The sequence below is a fragment of the Camelus dromedarius genome, chromosome 3, assembly GCF_036321535.1.
Source record: "Camelus dromedarius isolate mCamDro1 chromosome 3, mCamDro1.pat, whole genome shotgun sequence".
In the NCBI taxonomy this organism is placed as follows: Eukaryota; Metazoa; Chordata; class Mammalia; order Artiodactyla; family Camelidae; genus Camelus; species Camelus dromedarius.
In genome coordinates, this window is record NC_087438.1 from 79610318 (window position 1) to 79623226 (window position 12909).

The following is a 12909-nucleotide window of genomic DNA, read 5'->3' on the forward strand; positions in this document are numbered from 1 at the left end:
GATCAATAAGGCCATCCTTGATCTCACCATCCACAGATAACTATTAATATTTAGTATATTTCCTCTATATTTTTTTTTTCTTTCAGAATACTCTGATGAAGAGTATATATACCTTTTAGACATAATATCACAAAGAGTGCGTTGAACCTGTTGGTGAATTTATCGAACGTTTGTGGCTTTAAGATAATCAAATACGTTAATATCTGGCTGTTATTTTGTTAAATGTTTAAAAATACGATAATGTATGTTAACTGCACCTTAATAATTGGCATATATTTTTTCTCTGTGTGTCTTCCCCCAAAACTGAACTTATATAAGTAACTTGAGTGTATCAGGGCCCTTCCCTTTTGTGATCACGAAGGGAAATCATTGCTGATTTTTATTATAAAGTCAAAGAATTCATTATTTAGCACTCGGAATTGTCTTTGTACTTTTTGGGTTGTGGATTTCTTCACTGCTGCTGCTATGCCAAGGTGATTCTGAGTTACAGATCTCCTAGAGGAGCCAGTCCCCTTCCAGCCTCTTGCTGTGTAAACCTCTCACATTCAGAAGAGTATTGCAGTGTAGGAGGAGTTAAAGGTCAACATTCTAGCTACCAGGTGTCAAGTTCTTAAGACTCCAAGGAGAGGCATGCTTAGACTTTGCTCTTTGAGGGTAGGAGTGGCCTTTTGGACCATTAAACTCTCCTTTCTCTCTTTTCCTGCCCATATTCCCTCAAAAGATATTTATTTGTTGTTTGTATGCCCCTTTCTCAGCACTGGTGATACTGTAATGAGTAAGACAGATGTCCTTCCTCCCCTGTGAGTTTACATTCTAGTGATAGGAAATAGACAATAAACAAATTATGTAAAACTGTGATTAGTCTGTAAAGAAAAATGAAATGGTGTAAGAGTATAAAGAATGGGGTGGGGGGAGAGGCTATATTAAAGGTCATCAAGGAAAGCGTCTTTAAAGACCTGACATTTGCGAAGAGAACTGAGTGAGGTGAGGGAGTGTTTGAGAACAGCTGAGGAAAGAATGTTTCAGGGAGAAAGAGTTACAGGAGTTACAGGATCCCTCAAATGGGACCAAAATTTGTGTTGAGGAATAGCAAGAAGGCAAGCTGAGTGATCACAGGTAAGAGGGCAAGAGATGAAGTCAGAGAGAAAGACAGGGACAGATCACGCCTGTATCCCAGATCATACAGTCTCTTCAGATCTTTCAATCCAATGACATAATCCCTAATGTGCTTTCCACAAGAAATGGTATTTCTCCTTGAATCCTTCTGTAGTTTGCACAGTTGAACAATGCCTCTGGCCTCTGCAGTAGAGGCAGTGATGCTGTCCGTTGTTCAGTTATTTTCTTCTCTACCTGGTGTGGAGAGGTAGGAGAGCTAACCCAGTGAATGATGGTAAAAGTGAGTGCTCCAATTCTGTGCAGCCTCTATACAAATGAGACCAGTGATCAAGCTGGTTCCATTTCCTAAGTAACCTGTGAAGTGATACAACACAGGAAGAAAAGCATTTATTTTTCTCAGACATCTCACAGCCTTAATTATAGATGAGCAAAGTTTATGTGAATCCCGCTAGACCACCTGTTTTATTGTGTGGAGAAGCATTTACATCTTTTCTGTCTTGTTTGAAGCCTTGTAATTCTAGAATCACTAGCTGTCAGTCATTGTTCTCTTTGTTACCCAGGAGAAAAGGGGTCTTTATCAGTGTGTCAGATCCATTGAATTGTTTTGATTACTGTGCGCTGTCTAATTAAGTGGGGGAAGATTGCCGGTTTGCCCCACCCCACGTATAATTCTGCCATTTCCTGTCATTGATATATCTTAGTGGGATTGTTATAAAATAATTTGATGGGGGTAAAACATATGTAACATTAAATTTACCAGTTTAAGTATATAGTTCTGTGGCATTAAGTAAATTTGCAGTGATGTATAACCTTTGCTACCATCCATTTTAATAATTTTTTATCTTCCCCAAATGAAACTTTATACACTGGTAAATGCTGATTCTCCATTCTCCCCTTCTCCCAACCACTGGCAGCCATCATTCTACTTTATGTCTCTATGAATTTGACTACTCTAGGAATCTTGTGAAAGAGAGATCATGCTATGTTTGTCCTCTTATGACTGGCTTATTTCACTTAGCATAAAACCTTCAAAGGTTTACCCATGCTGTAGCATGTCAAAATTTCCTTCCTTTTCAAGGTTGAATACATTTCCTGACTAATTAGTGATGTTGAGCATCTTTTCATGTGCTTACTGATCATTTGTATATCTACTTCAGGTAAATATCTGTTTAAGTCTTTTGCCCATTTCATAACCTAGCTTTTTTTTTTTTTTTTGAATTGTAAGAGTTACCGTTTTCTGAATATCAGTCCCTTCCCAGGTATATATATTTTCTCCCAAACTATGGGTTGCTTTTTCACCCAAGGAATGGTATCCTTTTTCAAAGGATAGTGTCCTTTGATGCATTTGATACCATTCCTTGCATTCCTTTTTATGATCAAATAATATTCCATTGTATAGATATACCACATTTGTTTATCCCTTAATCAGTTGATGTATGTTCGGATTACTTCTACTGTTTGGCTTCTGTGAGTAATGCTGCTGTGAACATTTACATACAAATTTTTGTGTGGACGTATGTTTTCATATCTCTTGGGTATATATCTAGGAGTAGAATTGCTAGGTCATATGGTAACTATGTTTATTAATTGTTGAAAGAGCTGCCAGACTGTTTTCCAGATTGTCTGTTCCATTTTACATTTCTGTCAGCAATGTGTGAAGGTTAATTAATTCCTCATTAACTCATTATTTTATTATTATTTTTTGATTCTAGCCATCCTGGTGGATGTCAAATGGTATCTCATTGTGATTTTGATTTACATTTTCCTAATGACAGTGACTTTGAGCATCTTTTCATGTGCTGATTGGCTATTTACATATCTTTGGAGAAAAGTCTATTCAAATTCTTTGCCCATTTTTAAGTTAGGTTATATGTCTTTTTATTATTAAGTTTGTAAGAATCCTTTGTATACTCTGGATAAAAGCCCCTTATCAGATGTATGATTTATAAATATTTTTTCCAATTCTGGTTGTTTTCACTTCCCTGCTGATACCATTTGCAGCACAAAGATTTTTAATTTTGATGTTGTCCAATTTATCTGTTTTTTTTTTTCTTTGCTTGTGTTTTTGATGCTGTATCTAAGAAAGCTTTGTCCAATCCAAGGTCATACAGATTAGCACCTATATTTCCTTTAAGAGTTTTGTAGTTTTCTTACACTTAGGTTTATTATCCATTTTGAGTTAGTTTTATATATGGTGTGTGGTAAGGATCAAATGTTACTTTTTTTGCATGTGGCTATCCAGTTTTCCCAACAACATTTGTGGAAAAGACTATTCTTTTCTCATTGAACTGTCTAGGTACCTTACTCCATCCAACTTTTCTCCCCAATTTTCCTTGTTTTTGAGTTCTTAGACCTTTCAGCTTCCACCGTGGTTCAGGCTCTCTCATTAAATATTTCAAACCCAGTCTATCACCTTCTCAGCTATTTGTTATTTACAGTAAGTAATAGAGTTTTTGCCACTGAAAGTGGGAAACATCTTAGTATAGTAGATGTTAGTTTTAGAGTCATAATAATAGCTTTCTTTTACTGAGTGCTATCCTTCTTGTGCTTAAGCAGGTTTAATGCATTTTTATGCATTGTGACGGAAAATACCAGAGAGTTCTTCTCTAAAGAAATTTAATGAAGTATCTGGGCAAGTGTTAATTTCTGTTGCAGGTGCCCTCTTCCCTCCTTGTTTTTTGGGATTTAAGGATAGACTCATCTTGACTGCTTGTTCTTTATACACTTGGGCTAAAGTGAAGCCTTCTCACATATGCCAAGTCTCCAGCCAGACTTCCTCCTTGGGAGCAGTCTGGTAAAAAAATATGCTGACTGAATTTTCTTTGCTGATGCCTTCTCTTTTTTGTGATTCCTAAATGTTGGAGTACTCTGAGGCTTAGTCTTCAAACTTCTCTTCCGTTTAGGAAGAAGACAAGTCTTCTCTTCCTTTTGCATTGTTACGAAAAATGAACTAATTATTATTCCTCATATATGTTCTTTGCTTTCTTGATTCCGTGCTTTGGCCCAAACTTTTCCTTCTACCTCCAATATCATGCAACTTAACATTTCCTCTTTTCTGCAGTTCTGAATTATACCTATTCTTTAAAGCCTTTCCTAGATATCTTTCTCTTTTCTTTGAAGGTGATAATCTTGCTGCTGAAAATCATGTGTTCCCCTTGACTTCTTATGTTATTTGTTCTGTTCTTATATCAGGGGTTGTCTTCTTTTTAAAAAGACACCTGTTTCTTTTTTGAAATATAAAAAAGGCAAGATACAGAACACTAAATTAAAATGTTAAGTAGTTATATTCATTTTATTTCTTGTTTTAAGCTCTTTGGCAAAAAAACCTGTTACTCTTTCATCTTGTTAATCCTCGATATTCTAATTTTCAGTAGAATGATTGAATGCATTTTAAGAAGAACGTTCTTTGAGTATGTGTGGGAGGGAGGGATGAGGGAAATGAACTATTGACTCTTTGATTAAAGGGAAGTTTGGGGTTTAGAGTTGTCTTTGATGATCTATACATAGGATCAAGAAAGGAACATAGGAAAAGATAAAGTTTTATCAGTGGGATGCTGAATTTTAAAACTTTAATTTTTGTTAATGCATTAAAAATATTTAAAATAATTAAAGTTGTTGCCTTTATGTAACTCTAGTTGTCTTTAGACTGATGTAATCTGGGAGTTGTGATGACCAACTGAAATGAACCTCTTTTGACTTCTGCTATGAACCTAAAGCGAGAAATCTGATCAGCCTGAAGCAAGCTCCAGGCTTTATGAAAGCTATTAAATTAAATTGATTTTTAAAGAAAGGGAAATTGTTTTATGTCAGCAGAGACCTAATTTGTTTAATCTTAACTTAGACTTTGGTTGTTTTATTAAAATTTCAAGACATTCTTTCCAGTATTGATTTTCTTAGTCGAGTATTGCTTAGCATTTTAAGAAAGACGATTCCAAGTGGTAATCTTGATGTTCATATGAGAAATCCTTTTCACTGTTAAAATAGTGAAACATAATTAAGGTTTAGCATATTTAACTTGCTATTTGTTTATAAACAATAATATAATGCAAGAAGATAACTTTCCTTAAGAGAAAACTCCTGTAGGACCTTTATACTATCGTTAGTATTTTCGAACTTATTTAACAGATGATGACAAGGCCCAGAGATAGATATTTTAAAATAAATCAATGTTAATCCATGCTTATTATGGGCTAGCTATTATTTTTAAGAGCTTTATGTACATTAATTTAATCCTCACAATGACTCTATGAAGTAGTACTGCTATTTTTTCTTGTTAGAAACAAGAAAAACTCAGGCACAGAGAAGTTAAGTGACTTGCTCAAAGTCACACAGTTAATAAAGACCATATTCAGGAATAAATCCATGTAATCTGGTTGTAGATTCTATATTCTCCTCCCTGCCTTCTTTATTTTAGTTTGCTTATCCAAATTATATGTAAACATAGGTTAAATAATATAATAGTTCTATAAAGTTTATTTTGAAAAATACCATGCTGTCATTTCCCTCTTTCCAGTAAGTACTTTTAGCTGATTACTCAGTGTCTATGTACATGTCTCTAAATAACATGCTTGCTTTGCTGCCTGATTTTTCACTTGTAGGCATGATCTGTTGACTTCTGCTATTGAAAAATATTATTTAGCTCTTTTTCTACCCCCCTCGCCCAACATCTGTGTCCTTCCAGTCTTCTCATAGTTACTTTATAATTTTGGTTAGATCAGTATTTGGTTTTTACATTAATTTCCTGTGTAAACGCTGTCCTCAGCCAAACCACGTTGTAAACTGTGCTTAGTTTTTCCCTTCCTGACATTGCATTTTCCTCGGAGATACAATCACCTTTTCCTTTGGTCTGGTTTTCTATTTGCTTATCACTAATTCATATCTTTGCCAATTGTCTCAGTCATGTACATCTCTCAATTTCATGTTCTTGAAGAAATCCCTCCTATAATCCTTTGACTAGGGCCAATCTGGACCTGTTTTATGGCAGTCATACTAGGATCTTTGTTATCTTATGTATTCCTTTTGCTTGTTCCTCCAATTTTGGATCCACTTTGATTTCTTGGTTTGTTACCTTACCACGGTGGAGCATATTCTCCATAACTTCTTGAGAAAAGACATGCGAGGTAGATTTTTTCAGACCTTGTGTCTCTGAAAAGAGTCTTAGAACTTCACCTTGACTGCCTGTAGAATTCTAAGGTTGGAAATAACTTTTCCTCAGAATTTTGATGGCATTGATTTATTACCTTTTAGTTTCCAGTATTGTTATCAAAAAGCCTGAAGCAATTCTGATTACTTATTCTCTGTGTATGATCCGTTTTTATTGTCCAGAAAGTATGTAGACTTTTGTTTGTCTGCAGCTTCTGAAGTTTCACAGACCCTTTACATTAGTTGCGCTGGATACTTGATGATCCCTTTAATTCTTGAAATTCTTGTCCTCTCTCCTTGAAAAACTTTCTCAGTTTTTTCTTTTTGAATCTCCTTTTATTCAGCATCTGGATTGTTCTACTTTTTTATCCTTTCTCTTCTATTTTCTATCTTTTTGCCCTTTAGGTCTATTTTTTGAATGATTTTCTCAACTTTATTTTCCAGTCTTTCCCCTGAATCTTAAGATTTCTCCTTTATTTTTAATTTACATAAGCTCATTTTAAAAAATTTCTGAGTGTTATTTTTTTATATGCTGTTCTTGTTTCATAGTTGCATTATCTTTTTTTTTAACCTCTCTGATATTAATGATAAATACTTAAACTTTTTCTTCTACCTACTTGGTTTGTTTCCTCTAAGTTTCTTTTCCCCATTTTTGTCCTTAGTTTTTATGTTAGAGCTGTCTTCAGACATCCACTAATCTTTGGTTGAGTTCTATATAAAAGTAGGACACTAAAAGTTAATTGGAAGCTCTGAATCCATGAGTAGAGATTGTCTTTGTAAGCTTTATTTGAGACTATCAGGCTAGGCAGTTTAGTGTAAGAATTGCTATTGTAACACAGTCCCCCAGTATTAGTACCTTGACACAATAAAAGTTTATTTATTACTCACATCAAGTCTAGTCTTGGTGTTCCTGATCAACTGGAACCTTCTGTGTAGGAATTTTTTGTCATTCTTGAGATGGGATCAAAGGAATTTCTGCAACTAATTAACATGGAAGATTGTGCAGGAAGTTTTATGAGTGAAGCTTGGACGGTATATTTTTAATAACTGGCTCACCGGGGGGAAGGAGCTCTAATCTGTAGCTCTTGCTACATGATGTAAGTATTCCTGTTATGACTAGTTTCAGGCTACCAACATGATGTCACTGAATGCAGAGTTGGGAAGACATACGCACAAGTTGTGCCAGCTCGGGTATACCACTGCAACTGCCCACCATGTTACATTGGCCAGAGCTGAGTTTTATGGCTCCCCCTAAATTCAAGGAAAGATGGAAAATATTGTTGAATTGTGTGCTGGGGTAGTCGGTTTTAATGAACGAATAACAGTTTCTGCCATAGTAGGAACCTCCAATGTCATTACCTTTAGATCTAGGTAGAATTCCAGGAGAAGTTTGTTCCAGGCTCCAGCCTAGAGGGTGAAGAAGACCTGGCTGTAGGAATTCTGGGGACTCATTGAAAAAAAGGACTGGAGATTTCTACATCGGCTTGTTCACATTTTCTTAATTCCTCTGTTTTCAGTATGACTTGGTATTCATACTTATAACTGCCCTGACAAATAACCACAAACTCAGTGACTTAAAACAATGCAAATTTACAGGCATACCTCGTTTTATTGTACTTTGCTTTATTGTACTTTAAAGATACTGCATTTTTTACAAATTGAACGTTTGTGGCAACCCTGCCTCGAGGGAGCGTCTGTCAGTGCCGCTTTTTTCCCCATAGCATTTGTTCACTTGTGCTTCTCTATCACATTTTGGTAATTCTCACGATATTGCAAAGTGTTTTATTGTTATTTTATTTGTTATGGTCATCTGTGATAGTGTTCATTGATGTTACTGTTGTAATTGTTCTGGAGTGCCACGAACCATACCCACGTAAGACAGCAAACCAAATGTTGTGTGTGTTCTGATTGCTCCACTGACCAGCCAATCCCCTATCTCTGTCCTGCTCCTCAGGCCTCTCTGTTCCCTGAGACACAACAGTATTGAAATTTGACCAGTTAATAACCCTGCAGTGGCCTCTAAGTTGTACAAGTGAAGGGAAGAGTTGCATATCTCTCACTTTAAATCAAAAGCTCAAAATGATTGAGCTTAGTAAGGAAAGCATGTTGAAAGCTGAAATAGGCTAAATTGTTGGCCTCTTGGCACCTAACAGTAGCCAGGAGATCTAGAATTAGAAGTGGAGCTTGAATATGTGACTGAATTGCTGCAATCTCATGATAAAACTTCAACAGATGAGAAGTTGCTTCTTAAAGATGAACAAAGAAGTGGTTTCTTGAGCTAGAATCTACTCCTGGTGAAAGATGCCGTGAAGATTGCTGTTATGACAACAAAGGATTTAAAATAGTACACAAACTTAGTTGATAAAAGCAGAATTTGAGAGGATTGACTCCAGTTTTGGATAAAATGCTCCAGTTGTGGGTAAAATGCTGTCAGACAGCATTGCATGCCACAGAGAAATCGCTTTTGAAGGGAAGAGTCCAACGATATGGCAAACTTCATTGTTGTCTTAGTCTAAGAAATTGCCACAGCCACCTCAATCGTCAGCAGCCACGGCCCTGATCAGTTAGTAGCCATCAACATTGAACAACAGCAAAAAAGATTATGACTCGCTAAAAGCTTAGATGATGGTGAGCATGTTTTAGCAATAAAGTATTTTTTATTAAGGTATGTACATTTTTAAGACCAAATACTGTTGCACACTTAGTAGACTACAGTACAGTGTAAACATAACTTACATATGCACTGGAAAACCAAACATGCACATGATTCCCTTTATTATGATATTTTCTTTATTGTGAGAATATTTTCTTTATTGTGATCTGGAGCTGAACCTCTAATATCTCCAGGATATGCCTTTATATATACCTCACTTTATTTTCCTTATCCACTCATCCACTGAGGTACATTTAGGTTACTTCCATGTATTGGCTATTGTAAATAATGCCCTAATGAACATGGGAGTACTTATGTCTTTTCAAATTAGTGTTTTCATTTTTTTTTTTTTTTCAGATAAAAACCTTACAGTGGAACTGCTGGGTCATGTGATAGTTCTATTTTTATTTTTCTGAGGAATCTCTATACTGGTTTTCATAGCTGTTGCACCAATTTACATTTCCACCAACAGTGCACAAGTGTTCCCTTTTGACCACCTCCTCACCAATGCTAGTTATTGTCAGCATTTTTGATAATAGCCATTTTAACAGGTGTGGAGTGATATTTCATTGTTGTTTTAATTTGCATTTCCTTGTTGATTAGTGATGTTGAGCAACTCTTTGTGTACCTTTTGGCCTTGTGTGTTAGATCTTTTGCCCATTTTTTAGTTGGGTTGTTGGAGAGTTTTTTTGCTATTGAGTTGTCTGAGTTCTTTATTTTGGATATTAACATCCCTTATTAGATATACAATTTGCAGATTTTTTTTTCCATTCAGTAGGTTGCCTGTTTATTTTATTGATGGTTTTCTTTGCTATACAGACACTTTTTAGTTTGATGTATTTCAGATCTTCTATTTTGCCAAGGCATTTTCTATTGGGATGTGTATCTTTTCCTTACTGGCATGTAAGTGTTCTTTATGTACACTGGATATGATCCTTTTGTCAGTTTTTATGTATTGCAGATATATTCTTCATGTTTGTAGCTCTCTTAATTTTTCTGGTATCATATGAGCATTAGAAGTGCTTACTCTTAAAGTGATCAAATTTGCCAACCTTTTTCTTATGGTTACCCTTATTTTATGTCTTGTTTAAAAGTCAATATTATAATGTCAGAAGGATATTCACCTGTATTATATTTTTAAATTTTTGTAACTTCACCATTAATATTCATTTTTAATCAAACTGGGATTGATTTTTGAGAATAATGTGAGAGCTAGAAGTTCACTGTATTAGAAGAGAACCAAAAATTTTTATCCTGGCACCATTTATGTAAATGCTTTTCCATCCTTGCTAATCTGCAATAAATATTCTGTTTTAAATTAAATTACTGTACTTACTATGTATGAGTGTTTCTGGTTCCATCAGTCAGTTTCCCTATTTCTGCACCAATATGTTATCTTAATTATCATGGCTTTGTAATAATTCTTATCTGGTCAGCAGATGCTCTTATTTTCTACTTGATAGCGTCTTCTTATTCTAGTTCTCTGATGCAATATTTAAGTTTTGGAGTTGCAATCAGGTTTTCAAGTTTTTCCCCTTGTACCCCATTGGGATTTTGATTAGCATTACCTTGAGTCTTTGGAGCATTCTGGGGAGATTGAACATCTTTAAAATATTGAATGATTCAGTCTGTAAACACTGTACATTTTTCTATTTACCTACGTCTTCTTAATTTTTTCAATAAAGTTTTATATTTTCTCTTGCTTTTTTTTGTTTGTTTAATTTATTCCTGGGCACTGCATGGTTTTTGATGTATCTTTTTAAAATTGCATTTTACAGCTCATACTTGCAGAAGCTTAGAATTGGAATAGAATTTTGTATAATGCCTTTGTGTTCTTATTTAAATCTTCTAATAATTATAACACTTGTGCAAATTATGTTAGATTTTTCTGTGGAAAATTTTTCATCTGTGAATGACAGTTTTGTTTCTTAGAAACTAATCCTTTGAAATTTGTTGTTTCCATCATTTTTTATGGTTTTATTTTTATCACCTGTATATCTATCATTATGTAATATTTAGTTTTGCATTTTATACTAATGGAATGATTACATATTCTTTTTTTTTCTCTATTGAAGTATAGTCAATTTACAATGTGTCAATTTCTGGTGTACAGCATAGTGTTTCAGTCATATATATACATACCTACATTCCTTTTCATATCATTTTTCATTATAGGTTACTACAAGGTATTGAATATAGTTGACTGTGCTATATGCTATAAACTTATTGTTTATCTGTTTTATATATAGTAGTTAGTATCTGCAAATCATGAACTCCCAGTTTATCCCTTCCCATTCCCTTTCCCCCAGTAACCACAAATTTGTTTTCTGTTGTCTGTAAGTCTTTCTGATTTGTGAATGAGTTCATTTGTGTTTTTTTTTAAGATTCCACATATAAGTGATATCATATGGTATTTTTCTTTCTCTTTCTGACATATTTCACTTAGAATGACAATCTCCAAGTCCATCCATGTTGCTGCAAATGCCATTATTTTATTTCTTATGGCTGAGTAGTATTCCATTGTGTATATCTCACAGTTTCTTTATCCAGTCATCTGTCATTGGATATTTAGGTTGTTTTCGTGTCTTGGCTATTGTAAATAGTGCTGCTGTGAGTGTTGGGGTGCATGTATCTTTTTGAATTAGAGTTCCCTCCATGTATATGCCCAGAAGTGAGATGATTACATATCATTCTGGTACTTGCTTTTCTACCCTGCTATCAACTGAATTGTGTATACCCAAAATCTGTATGTTGAAGCCCTAACCTTCAATATGATGGTATTTGGGACTGGGACTTTGGGAGGTAATTAGATTTAGATGAGATTATGAGAGTGGGGCCCTCATGATGTGATTCATGCCCATATAAGAAGAGATACCAGAGAGCCTGTTCTTGCTGTCTCTCCCCACGAGGACGCAATGAAAAGGTGGTTGTCTTCAAGCCAAGAAGAGAGCAATCACCAGAAACCAGCTGTGCTGGCACCTCTGTCTTAAACCTCTAGCCTCCAGAATTGTGAGAAAATAAATTTCTCTTAGTTAAGCCATCCGTCTGTATTGTTTTTTTTTTTAATGTCAACTTGAGCTAAGGTAACTCCTTTTTTTCCTCATTAAATTTTTAAGAATCATTAATATTGATGGTGTAATTCACTTCTTTAGTTTTTACTCCTTACAAGATTCCGTTTTATGAGTATATCATAACTTATCTGTGATGGGTGGACATTTGGGTTATTTTCAGCTTTTTTGATTGTTGCAGTGACTTTATGAACATTTTTCTCTGTGTCTCTTGGTATACAGCTTAAGAGTTTATTATGTATACATAGTTGTCAATATTCTCTTGTTTTTGAGCTTCAAAAACAATGATTTCATATGGTATGGCACAGTAGGTAGGAGTGGAAATGCTGGATTATAAAACTATTTGCCCAAGTGGTTATACCACTTACCCTTCCCACTGATGGAACGAGAGTGTTTTTGACTCCACATCTTTGTCAACATTTGATATTGTCATAATTTTGCACTTTTGCTAATATGGTGCATGTGGTGTTATCTCATTGTTACTTTAATGTGTATTTCACTTCATTACTAATGAGATTTAGCATCTTTTCCTTTCTTTATGGGCCATCATATTTTCTTTCCTGTGAAATTCTTCTTCACAGTTTTGCCGAGTTTTCTATTGCAGTGTTTGAGAAGCTGACTTTTTTTTTTGCTGGGATATGAATTGCTTGGTGAATTTAATAAATATTTATTGAGTGTATTCTTGGTTTTAGGCTGTGCTTATGTAGAGTTGAGTAAGATGGATAGACTCTTACCTCAATTTGCATTTAGTTAAACTTGCTTAATTGGAAGCTCCAAACTTTGGTTACTTTTCTTCCATTAAAATATAGATTAGCTACATGAATTGTTTATAACTTTATCTTGCTGTTTCACTTTACTTGTTTGCAAAACAATGGGCTTTGACTAGTTAATATCGAATGCCCGTTTTACTAGCGTCTACAGTTCATGTGT

General features: G+C 34.8%; 1 protein-coding gene across 2 annotated transcripts in view; it reads left to right on the forward strand.

The window, feature by feature from the left end:
* The window catches only part of AP3S1 (adaptor related protein complex 3 subunit sigma 1), a 56309-nt gene that overhangs the window by 5012 nt on the left and 38388 nt on the right, over positions 1–12909 (forward strand). The window lies entirely within an intron of this gene.